This window comes from Sus scrofa, chromosome 1, assembly GCF_000003025.6.
Source record: "Sus scrofa isolate TJ Tabasco breed Duroc chromosome 1, Sscrofa11.1, whole genome shotgun sequence".
Classification (NCBI taxonomy): Eukaryota; Metazoa; Chordata; class Mammalia; order Artiodactyla; family Suidae; genus Sus; species Sus scrofa.
In genome coordinates this window covers 175283707-175300693 of record NC_010443.5, presented here as the reverse complement: position 1 = coordinate 175300693, position 16987 = coordinate 175283707, and the positions used below count along the sequence as shown (strand labels likewise).

Genomic DNA, 16987 nt, shown 5'->3' with positions numbered 1-16987 from the left:
GTTCATTTGGCATCATCAAACCATTTTTACAAGCCCAAGCTAGCTATTAAAGAAAAACATTGATTCTTGAGCTCTCCTATAAGTCATAATCAGAAGACTTATTAGTTTGTATATTATAAATGAAATTCTGTAACAAATTTTCCAAAATTCTGCCTTTCTTTTTTTTTTTTTGCTGCACCCGCAGATTGTGGAAGTTCCTGGGCCAGAGATCAAACTTAAGCCATAGCAGTGACAATGCCAAATCCTTAACCACACAGTCACCAGGAAACCCCCATTTTATTTTACTTTTAGGGCCACACCTACAACATAAGGAAGTTCCCAGGCAACGGGTCAACTCGGAGATGCAGCTACCGGCCTACACCACAGCCATACCAAGCCAGATCTGAGCTGCATCTGCAACCTACACCACAGCTCATGGCAAGGCCGGATCCTGAACCCACTGAGCAAGGCCAGGGATTGAACTGGCATCCTCGTGGATACTAGCTGGGTTTGTAACCCACTGAGCCACAACAGGAACTCCCATTTTATTGGTGAATAAAAACTAGTTCCTTCATCTATGAATAAATGAGTATTGTGGCTGCTCCCTAAAGAAGAAATCATATCTAGAATGCAATGCTTCTTACCTAGTAGCTAAGAATCTAAAATTCAATGCCTGAATGCTATCTTTATTAATCCTGGAAAAAAGCAACATTTTTAATATTGGTTCTAAAGTTAAACTAATAAAACAAATTGCAGTCATGGATATAAGTATTTCAGAGGGAAATTCACCATATAGCTCAGGAAAAGCTTTAGAAAAGAGGTTATGTTGTTGAAATAACCTATAAATTTTAGTATATGTGCTGCCGAAGCGAGCACTGAAATAATCTATAAATTTTAAATCCTAGCAGCTAGGTTTGATTTTATTATAAAAGACACAAATTAAGGTTTTGAAAAAATTAAAGAATTATTTTTAAAGTGAATGTTATTAAGAACACATTTATAAAAGTTTTACCATCTGGATAGCAACTCAATAAAATCTTTTACATTTAGTCATCTTATGGCTAAGGTCATAAAACAATGAATAATTACTTTTTTTTTTGTCTTTTTGCCTTTTCTAGGGCAGCTTCTGCGGCATATGGAGATTCCCAGGCTAGGGGTTTAATCGGAGCCATAGCCACCAGCCTGCACCAGAGCCACAGCAATGCAGGATCTGAACTGCGTCTGCAACCTACACCACAGCTCACGGCAACGCCAGATCCTTAACCCACTAAGCAAGGCCAGGGATCGAACCCGCAACCTCATGGTTTCTAGTTGGATTCGATAACCACTGCGCCATGATGGGAACTCCGACAATGAATAATTACTCTTTTATCCTTTAAAGTAGTATCACATAATTCACAGCTGACTTCACCTCTTCCACTAAAAATTGAAATGGAAATTGAATCATTACATTATATGGCATGTCTTTTTTTTTTTTTAAATGGTCCACCTGTGGCATATGAAGTTCCTGGGCCAGGGACTGAATCCCAGATGCAGCTGCAGCAACACAAGATACTTTAACCCACTTTACCAGGCCAGAGATTGAACTGCCAGACTAGAGACTGAACCCACACCTCAGCAGTGACTTGAGCTGATGCAGTTCGATTCTTAACCCACTGCACCTCAGCAGGGACTCCAGGCATGTCTTTTTTTTTTAAGTTAGGGATTATTCTCAAAACTAAACAGACCATAAAATTGATTTACTCCTAAAATATACTCAAGGGAGCTCCCATGTGGCTCAGCGGGTTAAGAACCTAATATCCATGAGGATGCAGATTCAATCCCTCGCCTTACTCAGTGGGTTAAGGATCCAGTGTTGCTGCAAGTTGCAGCGTAGGTCACAGATGCTACTCAGATCTGGCGTTGCTGTGGCTGTGGTGTAGGTTTGTGGCTATGGCTCCAATTTGACCCCTAGCCTGGGAACTTCCATATGCCACAGGTATAGCCATAAGACAAAAAAATAAAATAAAATAAAATATACTCAGAATACACAATTAGTTAATACATTTCAGTATAATTTAAAAGATGACTAAGACTTTTTTTTGGTCTTTTTAGGGCCACACCTGTGGCATATGGAGGTTCCCAGGCTAGGGGTCGAATTGGAGCTTCAGCTACCAGACTACACCACAGCCACAGCAAGGCCAGATTCGAGCCCATCTGTGACCTACACCACAGCTCACAGCAATAATGAATCCTTAACCCACTGAAAGAGGCCAGGGATCAAACCCGCAACCTCATGGTTCCTAGTTGGATTGTTTCCACTGCACTATGGGAACGCCCAAAAGATGATTAAGACTTTAAAGACAGTAATTCAAAGAAAGAAATGCAAATGACCAAAAATCAAATGAAAGGATTATATCTTTACTAATAATGATGTAAATTAAAACAAAGAGATGTCAAATTGACAATAATTAAAAAATATTTCTGTAGGATAGTCACGCAAAATGTAACAAATAACGAATAAGCATATTTTATTTTATATCAATAATCAGGCAAAAAACATTTGTTTGCTTAAAAATATTTGCTAGAACACTGTATTATGGCAAAAAGACAAGCTACTATTAACACTGCTTTAGTAAATGGCATATTTGTACAAGAGAATAATAATTTAAAAGTAAATATGTGCACCTGTTTTGATAAAGATAACCACTACAAATATACTATATACATGCAACACATAGATGTATAAGAATATATACCAAATAAAATGCACTAAAAATATTGCTTGGCCTTAACAGCTGTTCTCTCTATATAACTAGGCTAATACTGTCTTCTTTTGGCTTATCTGCAATTAGTTAACTGAAGTGAAAAAAAAAAAAAGAGGGGGAAGTGTTTTGTTTTATTTAAGAATAATCAGCTCTATGGAAGCCCTGTTGTGGTGCAGCGGAAACGAATCTGACTAGGAACCATGAAGTTGCAGGCGGGATCCCTGGCCCGGCTCAGTGGGTTAAAAATCTGGCAATGCCATGAGCTGTGGTGTAGGTCACAGAAGAGGCTTGGATCCAGTGTTGCTGAGCCTCTGGCGTAAGGCTGGCGGCCACAGCTCCAATTTGATCCCTAGCATGGGTACCTCCATGTGCCACAGGTATAGCCCTAAAAAAGACAAAAAAAAAAAAAAAAAGAAAGAAAAGAAAAACCAGTTCTAATTGGCTGGCTACATATTTTTTTTTTGCAATTTTATACTACCTTAAAAATCTGGGTTTCATTAACATCGCTATAACCACACAATAGTCACCTAGTAACCTATTTATTTATTTATTTTTTATTTTTTGTCTTTTGAGGGTTGCACCCATGGAATATGCTGGGGGCCCAATCAGAGCCACAGCAACGCGGGATCCAAGCCACATCTGCAACCTACACCACAGCTCAGGCAACGTCGTATCCTTAACCTACTGAGAGAGGCCAAGGATCAAACCCATCCCCTCATGGATGCTAGTCAGATTTGTTTCCACTGAGCCACGATGGGAACTCCATAACCTACTTACTTTAAACTACAAATTTACTGGCCCCCAACACCAATGATTCTGAGTTCCAGGGTCAAGCCCATAAGCTATACTTCTAATAAGTTCTCTGAATAATTCAGAGCAATAATAGCAACTGATTCATGGGTAAACTCTGAAGAATGGAACTGCTGGATTAAAGAATCTGTGTGTATTAAATTTGGGAATATGCTGACAATTTATCTTTAGAGAAGTGGTATTATTTTAGTTGACTATCCAACATCAGCTCACCATGTTCCTAATAAAAGTTTTTGTTTAGGGCAGCAATATACCTAACCCCACACAGAGATTTATGACAGAGAAAAGAATATCTGCTGCAGAGCTCTGCAAAAAAATTTGCTTTTCTGATAAAAGGGACAGTCGCAAATAGTATAGGTTCTATCACTTTCTTATCTTGAATGTGAACATACCTGAAACAACCTATATCCACAAAGCCGTCAGTAAGAACTAGCCAGGAAAATTAAGAAATACCAGCCTTGATATCACCAAGCTGCTAATAACAAAATGCCGCCTTCATGCGCTCCCATCATGGCTTAGCAGTTAATGAAACTGAGTGGCATCCACGAGGACGGGGGTTTGATCCCTGCCCTTGTTCAGTGGGATAACCATCCAGCGTTGCCTTGAGCAGTGATGTAGGTTGAAGACGCGGCTCAGATCCGCATTTTTGTGGCTCTGGCGTAGGCCGGTGGCTACAGCTCCGATTGGACCCCTAGCCTGGGAATCTCTGTATGCCACAGGTGTGGCCCCATAAAGACAAAAAAAAAAAAAAAAGCCACCTTCATACTGTGTGAGAAAATAAGTCCCTATTTGATTAAACTACTATCACTATTCTTCTATTACTTACAGACAAATGTGTTCGTAACTAATTAACCCACTAACAATGCATGAGAAAGTCCATTTCTCCATCTCCCCCTGTCAGCACCAGATACCAAGAAACTTAATTTTTGCTCATCTGATTAAAAAAATAAAAAAAGACTAGTATCTCATTTTGATTTGCATTTCCTTTAACTATGAATTGATTTCTATTGAATTTCTTTTTTTTTGTTTGTTTGTTAAATGCTGTTTCACATCCTGTGTCCATATTTACTATTGTATTTTTTCATGGTTCATACAAGTTCTTTATAAACCAAGGAAATCAGATCTTTAGGACATACATTGTAAAACATTTTTTAGTTTGTCTTATAAGTTTAAGAGTTTTTTTCTGTGTGTGCAGAGGGCATCTTTTAAACTGTCACAGATTTGAAATCCAGATTCTAAAATATGTCCATTATTTCAAAATGCAGTATGAAACAATTTTTTTTCCAAAGAAAGGATAAATTTAAAATGCTAAATCAAGTGACCTTTTGAGGCTGAACCACTGGAAGAATTAGCTATAACCAGGTAAGTCTAGGAAATCTTTTTTTAAAAAAAGGAGAACAAGAAGTGGGGAAAAGAAGGGAAGTGTGGTGAAGTCAAGTGGGGACAAAAAAGCTTTTAATACCTGATGCATATCTAGCACTATACTATATTCCTTATAGAGAATACATAGGTATAAGATAAGTTCCTCACTCTAAGGCTTATTAACTAGTTGAAGAGAGATCAAAAATATGGAAAACAGGAGTTCCCAACGTGGCTTAGCAGTAATGAATCTGACTAGGATCCATGAGGACTTGATCCCTGGGTTTGAACCCTGGCCTTGCTCAGTGGGTTAAAGATCCAGCGTTGCTGTGGTTGTGGCGTAGGTCAGCAGTTGCTGCTCCAAATTGACCCCTGTCCTGGGAGCTTATGTGTCCCAAGTGCAGCCCTAAAACAAACAAACAACAACAACAAAAACCACAAAAAACAATTAGACAAAATTTCAAATGAAATAAAGTCAAAGTTTAGAGAAATAGAAAATTAGAGGCATTAAGCAAAGCTTCATGAAATATAGAATTTGAAAAACTACAGGTTATGGAATAATAGAAAAAGAATGATACATTATTCCAAAATAGGGAACAGCCCATTTGACTTGGCAGAACAATCCTTCTTAACAGGAGACAAGACGGAAATTAGGTTTGGCTCCCTGATGAGAAAGAGATAAGACTCACCATCACCAGAGTGAAGATGGTCTATATTGGGGAGGTGAAATGACTAAGTAGGACAGAGGAAGAGGGACTTGAGGAAAAATAATTCAACAAGCAAATCTAGTTAGTACATGATAAAGGAGAATCAAAGTATTAGGAAAAATAGTTCCCTTCTACTTGAATCAATGATTATTGTCATAAACTTTTTCAGGTTTACCACTTGAGACCCTAGAAAAAGGACAGAAGCTTTTCAATTTATTTTGCTCTCTTTTACCCTGTCTTTCAAAGAAAATACACATTTGAAGATTAATCTCCCGTATACAAATGAGTCAGTGTTTTTATTTCAAAGCACATTGTTTAAAAAAATTTTTATATGATGGTTAGTTGATATACTGAGTCATTTATTACCTGCCCCATACTTAAGTAGGACATAAGGGCTTCTTCTGGAATCAGCAAATTTACCACACCCCTGCATCTTCAAAGACTATCAATTACTCCATACCCAGTGATTATAGTGTCATAAAAAGAATTAAAACATCAGCCTTACCCTTAGGGAGATCATTTTTCTGATTACTTCCAAAATCACAGAGACAAAAGAATACACTTTTTTTTAATAAGTTATTCCAACATATTGTCCACAATGTAGCAATCAATAGTTGCAGTTTACTCTTTTTTTTTTTTTTTTTTTGGTCTTTTTGCCATTTCTTGGGCTGCTCCCGAGGCATATGGAGGTTCCCAGGCTAGGGGTCCAATCGGAGCTGTAGCCACTGGCCCAGGCCGGAGCCATAGCAATGCAAGATCCCAGCCGAGTCTGCAACTTACACCACAGCTCATGGCAATGCTGGATCGTTAACCCACTGAGCAAGGGGAGGGATGGAACCCGCAACCTCATAGTTGGATTCATTACCCACTGCGCCACAACGGGAACTCCAAGTTGCAGTTTACTCTTAACAACCACCAATAATTTCAAAACAGCAACATAAAATGGCAAAGAGGTAAAAAATAACTATTAAAAGAAGACAACAGTGTGGTAATGGAATAAAGAAAAACAGATAAATAGAAGGGAAAATCCAGAAATAAATATTGGGCAAGGGTTTCAAAATCACTCAATGGGGAAAGGGCAGTTTCTTTAACAAACGATGCTGAGGAAACTGGATATTCACAATGCAAAAGAATGAAGCCGAGAAGTTCCCTGGTGGCTCAGCAGGTTAAGGATCTGGTGTTGTCGCTGCTAAGGCTCAGGTCACTGCTGTGGCATGGGTTCAATCCCTGGCCCCAGAATTTCGAGCAGGGGAGAGGGAGGGGAGGGAGGAAGGAAGGAAGGACAAACCTGAATCCTTATCTTACAACATATACAAAAATTAACCAAAGATGGAAGATGGATTAAAACCCTGGCAATGATTTCTTGGCTATGATACCAAAAGCAAAAAAAGACAAAAGGAGCTACATCTTAATTTAAAACTTCTGTCCATCAAAGGACTCAATAAACACAGTTAAGAAGAATAGGAGGAAATATTTGCAAATCTTCTATCTGATTAGGGGTTAATATCTAGAATATATAAAGAACTCCAATGACTGAACAACAAAAACAATTAAAATACAGGCAAACTACTTGAACAGATAGTGCTCCAAAAATGATACACAAATGGCCAACAAGCACATGAATAGATGCTCACATTACTAATTATCAGAGAAATGCAAATCAAAATCCCAGTATCACCTCATACCCATTAGGATGGCTACTATCAAAAAAGCTAGAAAATGGTGTGACTGCTATAAAAAAAAAGCTTTCTGCCCATGGATACTGCCAGGTAAGCATCATTATACCCTCCTCTCTACTGCTGTCATGTCTAAGTCATAATCCCTCCTGGATTGATCCTCTACTTTTCCTATCTTTCCCCACATTTTTCTCTTATCCCTTTGATTTATTCTACTCTGAAATCTTTTTTACTCTATTTCCAATATATTAAATTTTTAATTTCTTTTTTCTTTCTTTCCTTTTTTTTTTTGCTATTTTAAGGCCGCACCCGAGGCATATGGAGGTTCCTAAGCTAGGGTTCGAATCAGATCTACAGCTGCCAGCCTACACCACAGCTCACAGCAACGCCAGATCCTTAACCCACTGAGCAAGGCCAGGGATCAAACCCACATCCTCATGGATCCTAGTCGGGTTCATTAACCACTGAGCCACAAAGGGAACTCCCTTAATTTCCATTTTTAATTCTCTGAATAATCAATATTCCTGTTTTACTGGTGCAGTATCTCCAGTTTATAATTTATTTTTAATTTCTTCTGTTCTTAGCATTATGTCCCTCTCTCTCTTTTTTTTTTTTTTGCTATTTCTTGGGCCGCTCCCAGGGCATATGGAGGTTCCCAGGCTAGGGGTCCAATCGGAGCTGTAGCCACTGGCCCAGGCCAGAGCCACAGCAATGCGAGACCCAAGACGCGTCTGCAACCTACACCACAGCTCTCGGCAACGCCGGATCGTTAACCCACTGAGCAAGGGCAGGGACCGAACCCGCAACCTCATGGTTCCTAGTCGGATTCATTAACCACTGTGCCACGACGGGAACTCCTCTTTTTTTTTTTTTTTTTTTTTTGATACCTATTTTGGTTTCTTAAGTATAGTGATCTTCAAACTCCTGTTAAAGAGTAAGTGTGCAGCATTACAAAAGAAATTAGAAGCTAGATAAAGCTTGGCAACTAGTGGGCCTCAGTGCAAGATGGCATTCTGTTAAGGGGCAGGGGGTGGGAGGGACTTACTGTCAGTGCTTTACATTTTTCCCTTGGGTTAAGTTTTCCCAAAGAAAAATGTTTCAAGTTAAAATATAAGAAGATACAATAAGCATTCTGGGAGCAAATAAGACAAACAGGGCTGGTGACATCATCATTCAATTCCCCATTTTCACTAAGACCTTTCACCCCTGTTCCACCTCCTACCAGCTGTGCCAAACTCCTCTGGTTTCACCCTCTTCAAATAACAAACATCCACATTTTGTTTTGGTTTTTTTGGTTTGTTTGTTTGGTTTTTTTGCTGGCTATACTAGATGGAGAAGGAAAATCTAGAGTCTATAAACTACTCCAGACTTTCAACCAATCTTCCAATTTTTAGTTGCATTCAGCACTCTCATCTTCAGAGGCCTTGAGAATCTGAAATTGCTGACCCCTCTGGAGTTCTGTGGGAAGTTTTATCTTGTTTCTCACTAACTTCTCTCTCTGCAAAGAGCTGAATGCGGAAAAACAAAAATCTAAGACTATCTGCTTTCTTTCAAAACATTTAATTCTCATCTGCTGATACCTCCTCTTCTGCTCTTTGCCCTTTAGGGTTTATACTATTTTATTTCTTTTTTACTTTATCTGATTTATAGTTTTTATTTATTTCACTGAATTTAGATATACAAAATACTCTAAGCTGAAACCCTTTTGTTTTCTTTTTGTTTTTTTGGCCTTGCCCACAGCATGCAGAAGTTCACACGCCATAGATCAAACCTGCACCACAGCAGTGACAATGCTGGATCCTTAACCCACTGAGATTCCAAGGAACTCAGTATTTAGTATTTTTAAAAATTTCTAACCAATACCACTTCCTTGTGTAATAACATGCATTCAATAGCTATTTAGTGAGCAACTTCTGTGTGTCAGACACTACTATTCTAAGTTCTGGTAATTTAGTTGTGCATAAAACAACATCCCTGCTTTCAAAGGAGCTGACATCCCAGTGGGTAGATAATTTTTTTAAAAGTAAATTTACAATATGTCCATGGTACCAAATGCTAAGAACAAAACTGAGATAGGATGAGGTAGTAAAATAATCAAGCCATGCAGCTATCTAGAGGGAAATTCCAAGCAGTAGAAAGAGTAAGTTCTGAGATAAGTGATTTTTTTGGCATGTTCACAGAAAAATAGATGGGCAAGAAGGGTAGAATAGCTAGATTTGCTTAAATATCCCTCAATTTGACTTAAGTTCTTTCTAAGATTTGGCTTTCCTAAGTATATCACAATAAACCTCCTCATGTAAATGTGTACTTTTAAAAGCAATTTCCTTTGGGTTATGTTCTCAAATTTCAATATGTGGCATAAAACCATAAAATTAAGCATGGTTTTGACCTATGTTTATGAGAAAATGCTCTAGGAGTTCCCATTGTGGCTCAGTGGGTTAAGCATCCAGCGTTGCCACAAGCTGCAGTGTAGGTTACAGATGAAGCTCAGATCCAGTGTTGCTGTGGCTATGGTGTAGGCCTGCAGTAGCAGCTCTAATTCAACCCCAAGCCTGGGAATTTCCATATGCCACAAGTGCAGCCCTAAAAAGCAAAACTAAAAAAAAGAGAGAGAAAATGTTCTAGAATTTTATCTACTGGCAAGGTATTATGAGTATTAGACTAACAAAATTATTGGATAAAAAAGAAATATGTAAGAATAAGTGACATTTCTATAGTTAGAAATTTTTCTCTGGCCTTGCCCAAGGCATGCAGAAATTCCCAGGCCAGGAATCAAAACTGTGCCATAGCGGTGGCCCAAGCTACAGCAGTGACAATGCTGGATCCTTAACCACTAGGCCACCAGGGAACTCCCATATAGTTAGAAATCATTTTTTAAGACCATTTGATGGAATTAGTCATGAACACAAATGTGTTCTACTGCAGCCTTTTTTTCTAGGAAAATAACCACATGTTGGTACACTATGCAGTCCAGCGCATATCACTCCAATGAAAATACTGATTTTTCATCTCAAAATTTTGTTCTGTGCCTTTATAACAGCACTCTACACAAGCTAAAACACATAACCATCATTTGTCCTCCTCCTTCTCTAGGTAACGATGGATAAAGTATCTCTGCTCCTACCAAGGGGTCAAACACCCTGAACTCAAGAGGTGGATCACTTCCCCTACCCATCTTCTTAAAAATGTTGTTTCTTAAATTATCCCCACTATCTCCCTATCAATTTCTTTCAGTGACTACTTCCATTAGCCTTTAAACATTATAAATCTCTCTCTCTCTCTCTCTTTTTTTTTTTTGCTGTGCCTGTGGCATGTGGAAGTTCCCAAGCCAGGGACTGAACCTGCACCCCAGCGGCAACCTGTGCCACAGATGCAGCAATGTTGGATCCTCAACCCACTACACCACAAAGGAACTTCCTTTTTCTTCCTCTCTCATCTTTTATATAATAATTTATAATGTACATACCATAATTTACCTCAACTTAAAAACAACCGAAGGGTAATCATAAGCTATGTTAAGATTTTAGTGATTTTTCCAAGCACAATGGGAAGACAATGAAGTCTAAGCTTATCTCTACTTCTACACCCTCCATTTATTCTTCAATTTGGATACTTCTTTATTGTTCCTCTGAAATTCCCCCAAAGTCACAATCTCCTTGTTTATAAATCCAGTTGGACATGTTCCAATTCATCTTTCTGATACACTCTTCAGAGCATCCAACAGTAACAAAGACTTCCTACCAAAAAGGCTCTCTTTACTTACATTTTCTGACATATCACACTCACCTAGCTTTGCTGTGTTTTCCAATTCAACTGGTTTCAGCTTCAGGGCCTTAGTGTATGCAGTGTCTTCTACCTGGAATGCTCCTCCATCCCTCTAACCCTCCTCACACCACCTTCACACTCACACTCAGAGCTTTCGACCTAAATGAAGCCTAGTCATTAATCTGGGCAAATTTAAACATCCTCCCCTCCGTTTTTGTGTGTGTGTGTGTGTGTGTGTGTGTGCGCACGCTTCTTAGGGCTGCACCCTCAGCATGTGGAGGTTCCCAGGCTAGGGGTCAAATTGGAGCTGTAGCTGCCGGCCTATGCCACAGCCACAGCAACGCGGGATCTTAGCCACATCTGCGACCTATACCACAGCTCATGGCAATGCCAGATCCTTAACCCACTGAGCAAGGCCAGGGATCAAACCTACATTGTCATGGATGCTAGTCAGATTCGTTAACCACTGAGCCACGACGGGAACTCCTAAACATCCTTTCCTGAAAAGTATTCCCTAGCCTCCAAATTAGTTAGGTTTTCCCCAGTGATGCTTCCACAGCAATCTGTCTTTTTCCCCACACTATACATCATGTTTTGATACTAATTCCGTGTCTATCTTCCACTCTAGATCATAACTTCCTTTAAAGTTAAGGGCCAAATCTATCATCTACCAATACATGGAGATACAGTACACAAGGAGGCTCAGTATACACTCATTGAATAACAAATAAAAAGCATCACAGTCCCTCACTGCCTATCTACAGTCCTAAACCTAGTTTACTACTTTAAAAAAAAACAGATGAGAAGTTGTATAATAAAAAGCTTGGGCTTTAGAGCCTACCAGAACCAAATTAAAGATCTGGCCCAGTTACTCATTAGTGAACTCTGAGCAAGTAACTTAACCTTGCCAAGCCTCGTCCGCAAATAATGACACATACCTTGCTCTAAACATTAACCATCTTCTACATTTACACTGCTATTCTTACAATTATTCTCTCCCCTCTTGAATAACATTGTTCAAACTTCAGAATGCTTGAAACCAGTGTTTTTTTTTTTTTTTTTTTTTTTGCTTTTTAGGGCTGAACCCAGGGCATATGGAAATTTCCAGGCAAGGGGCTGATTCAGAGCTGCAGCTGCTGGCCTATGCCACAGCCACAGCAACACAGCTCACAGCCAGCGCTAGATCCTTAACCCACTGAGCAAGGTCAGGGATCAAACACGCATCCTCATGGATACTAGCAGGATTCTTTTCTGCTGTACCACAACGGGAACTCCCGACCAGCTTATTTTTTTTTAAAGGAAAAATACAAAATAGAAAAAATATCAGAGTGCACTGCACACATTAAAGTCACATTGCTGAAATACACATAGAATTCAACTACTGTTTACTGAATTGCAATGTCACATGTATATCTTATTACAGGCTGCACTCAAAAATTTGAAGAATGGAGTTCTCCCTGTGGCACAGTGGATTAAGGAATTGGTGTTGTTTCTGCAACAGCAGTTCAATCCCCAATCCTGTGCAGTGGGTTAAGGATCTGGCATTGCTGCAGCTGCAGCCTGGATTTGATCCCTGGCCCAGGAACTTCCACCTGCCACAGGTACAGCAGGGGGGGACATTGCTACACTATTGCTACAGATAAATTAATATTATTAGAATATTAAGATATTAAGTTCAGTGAGAACAGAGGCCTTGGTTTTGCTCACTAAGCCAAAACAGTGTCTGGTATACAATAGCACAGTAAATATTTGTTGAAAAACTGAATGATAGATCTGGTCCCAATTTAACTTTTCAAACACATTAATCCTACTGTATTCCTGTCATTTACAGAGGCCAACACATTCTCAGGCTCAGGGTGTTCTCAAAATAACAAGTTTCCTCCTTTTCTCAACTCACCAAACCAATCAATGCCTTTTTTTTTTTTCTTTACTACTTTGCACTTTGTTATATAAAACCATGAGAGGTGTAAAGTATAAAGGAAAATGGTATATATTAAAAGTGAATATGAAGTACAAAATACAGTTCTACATCTTACATTTAAGTTTTAGTTCAGTTACGACACACATTTAACTAACAATTCAGCATGCCATCCTAAAATTTAAAAGATCTTCTGGAGGATGACTTAACCCATACTTAGTTAAAAATGAGAAGTCTGAACTATTACCTTCCTTTTAACCTCTCTACAGGCATTTATGCCTACAGAGGTACTCAAAATCATATCACTGATTATTCTTTTAACAAACAGGGCAACACACAAATGTGAAGTCATCACTAAGAACTGAAAGTCAGGAGTACTGCAAATCAACTAGCTTTGCAATCCATATGTTACTCTGTGCCTCATCCAGAGATAAGCCAAATGGAAGACTTAAAGTGTTAAGAAGTAATGTATATATCTACTTCTTATGATTTATCACAACCACTGGTTTTGGAAACTGTTTTCAGAGGCTGAGTAGAATGTTCAGATTGATCTTTTTAAAATTTCCACATAATAACCATTGACTATGTCCCAGAAACTGGACTTTATATATATATAAATGTTTGTATCATCTTCAGGTCTTTGGGGGCGGATAACTATTTAGCTGGAACTACCACTTTCTTCCTCCTTTGCTACTTTTCCAAAAATTTTAAATCCAGGAGTTCCTGTTGTGGCTCAGCAGTAACCCATGAGGATGCAAATGCAGATTTGATCCCTTGCCTGGCTCAGTGGGTTAAGGATCTGGTGTTGCTGTGAGCTGTGCTGTAGGTCGCAGACACAGCTGGGATCCCATGTTGCTGTAGCTGTGGTGCAGGCCGGCAGCTGAAGCTCTGATTGGATCCCTAGCCTGGGAACTTCCAAATGCCACAGGTGTGGCCCTAAAAAGACAAAAAAAAAAAAAAAAAAAAAAAAAAAACCCAAAATTTTAATCATATGCTTTATGCAGAATTATTTGTTAATATACAACAGAAAGTTCTGTTGTTTCTTTTTTTTGTAAAGCTTATTACAAGATATTGAATATAGTTCCCTGTGCTACAAGTAGGACTTTTTTTATATATAGTAGTTGTATCTTCTAATCTTTCTCCTGAAAAAAAAGCCATACTTTTTATCATTTGATTTATAAAATTATTTTCCTTATTCAACTATATGCAAGCAAGTAAAAATATTACCAAATATTCTGACACTAAAAAATCCTGCTTTTCAATTCTCACTTACAACATCTCACACCAACTACTAATTAGCCATCTTTGGTAACCCTTAATTATTCCAGAACTTGTCTTCTTTAGTACAACTCCTTTCATTCATTTTCTCTCTACCATAGGCTGAAGAGTGTAAAGTTCCAACTTTTTCAGCTTTAGAATGTGGTTATAAGGGGAGGGGGAGCGGGGTGGGACCTGGCTGTAGTTGCTAGTTTTCAATTCACTTAAGCTTCCAGAGCCCAAAACACTTAAGTTCAAACATGAGTTTCATATTTCCCTGCATGAAACTTCCTTTCTTAAACTTCAACCTTTACAAATGCAAAATAAATAAATAAATAAAATAAATAAATAAAGTATTTTTGATGAAGGATCAGTCGTCAACGTGACGCCCTCAAAGAGAAGGCAAATGAATATTAAACTAAAGATACATTAAGAGCTCTACTACCTATTAACTTAAAGTATTATTTATTAGCCTAAATATGTGATTTTTAGAGCAAGAAAAACACCAGTGTTGGCCTCTGACCGCAAATGATAAACATTTTTCTTCAAGGTTTGGTTTTTCTGCTTCTATCCTATTCCGCCAAAAGCTTTAGGTGATCTTGGGGTGCTGTGACTCAGGGTCCCAAAGTGTGGCTTTCGAAGGCGAAATGCGCCCTAGAGGTACCTAAAAGTTTTGTTAAGACAATCTGTTTCACATTCTCCTATTCCTCTGGACCCCCTCCACTTCCAGTCGTTCCAACCACACTGGTTTCCAGCTCCCGGGAAAGCATGGCCTTTAGACTTAGCTAGACTTAGCCCAAATCGCTCCCTAAATCAGGGTGGAGGCCCACATTTCCCCGCCCGTCGTCAGGTATCCGGCAGGGAAACGTACGGTTTAAGAAACCCCGCACTGCTCCACCCAACAGGTGGGAAGGAAAAGGGAATGGACAGCTGGGCCCCAAGGCCAAGCCAGGCCTCAAACAAGGCGGGAGAGGGAGGCCGCAACCCCAGTGCGGCCTGAAACATGGCAGGCCCATTCCTGCCCCGCGTATCACCTCCTCCGGCCAATTCCAAGGCGCCCGCCCCAGCTGACCTGACGATGGATGCCACTCAATGCCATGAGCCGCTGTCTGGGCCAACCGAGCCGAAGATGGCACTTCCACCGTCTCTGTCCCCACAGACACCGCAGCAGCAGCCGCCACCAGCGCCACAGCCGCTTCGTCTAGTGCGCGGCGCGCATGCGTCGGTGTCCCTGAAGGCAAACGAGTCACGTGGCTGCGCAGCGCGCAAGCCTCGCCTTCAGTGGATCCAAGGGGCGGGCGGCCGGCCGCGCCCCGACCCCGCCCCTCCACCGCGGAGGGCGGGGCTGCTGCTCAGACCTGGTTTTCCCAGCTCTATGTGGACTTCAGAGTAGAAAGAGGTTGTTTAGGGCCTTTCGCACCTCTGATCTTAAGCACAGAGAGCGCCCCGCCCCTCTAAAGAAAAATACTATTATTCTTTTTTGAGCGAACAACTGCCTGGGCTTCACCCCTCTACCTAAAAATGGACAGAAACTCAGCCTTAAACCCCAAATCTCAATGATGTATGGACTCTGTGTCCACTCAGGTTTCCTGAGAAAGGGAAACAATCGCGGAATTAGGGGCATGAGGAACTGATTATTAAAGGGATATGTAAAATTTTTCTCTGAGTGTATGAAGGCTGCATTATTTGGACCATCTTGGCACTCTCCAATTGTACTCCCACCCTCACTTAAAAATTTTTTTTTAATTTTTTTCCCCCAAATCTGGCCTCTCTCATTTTTCCGTTTCAAGGTTCTTGAGATCACCCAACACTTACCAGGCAATCTCTTCTTCAGGATTCAATAGTGTGACAATTGGGCTGCAATTTCCATCTCTGGAATCTGTCTGCTTTAAGAAATATTCCTCTGCAAATTGATAATTCCTGTCTACAACCCAGTTAATCATAAATCCCCTCAACATCACCATTGCTTCCAAAGATCAAAACCAGTCCTAGCGTTCATTTTAATCAAATTACCCTTTCCATTACCTCTTCCACTCTTCAAGTTCTGACAGTGAAGGCATGCTTTTTACTGGTATAACCAGTGACATTTAGATGAGTATTATTGGAAAGAGCAGTTAAGGGAGTGATATATTGGGAAGGCAGGCAGAATTTGCCACAAGCACTGTCATTCAATGACTGAGTGCCCCAGGCTTCACTCCTCTCCTGGTCCCTTTCAGTCTTTCCTGAAGTATTCTCAACTTCATCAGTGAAGAAGATTATCTCTGAGATCCCATCCCTCTAAGCATCATTTTCTGAAAATGCACCTGCTTATTCAACTTCACTCATTGTCAATTTATTGTTTCCCTTTATCTGGTTTTCTATATTTTAACCTTTTAAGCCAGTCTTTTGCTCTCACTCTCCTGCTTAAAAACTTTCACTGCTGTTTCCCCCAACACTTTTAAGAAAAACTTAAACATTTTAGCATTGAAAATACAGTCCTTTCATAATCACACCAGCCTTCTTGCTGGTTTCTGCCTTCCCATAACTTTATAAAAGCCATTGTTCCCTTTAAGTGTCTTTGTCCCTTTTGTGTGTCTAACCCTTCTTCAGTGTGCTTTTTCCTCTATCTACAGTAAAACACAGGTGGAAACTTTTTTAAACTTGGTTTAGCTTTAGTTCACTTTAAAAGAACTTGTATGTCACAATTATAAGCTTTGGGGGAAAAAATATTTATGCCAAATAGTAGTTTACAGTGTGGTGCTCTAAAATACAGTATTAGGGTTCCTGTTG

At 39.7% G+C, this 16987-nt stretch overlaps 1 protein-coding gene across 6 annotated transcripts in view; it reads right to left on the bottom strand.

The window, feature by feature from the left end:
• PRPF39 (pre-mRNA processing factor 39) overlaps window positions 1–15475 on the bottom strand; it is a 32027-nt gene extending 16552 nt beyond the window's left edge. For 2 of the 6 annotated variants that reach the window (XR_002346637.1, XR_002346636.1), the window contains exon 1: window positions 15291–15445. The gene's annotated coding sequence lies outside the window, so the exon portion shown is untranslated. Of the gene's footprint in view, window positions 1–15290 lie in introns of all 6 variants that reach the window. The other 4 variants (XM_021101255.1, XM_005659929.3, XM_001927120.5 and 1 more) reach the window with 3 other exon arrangements.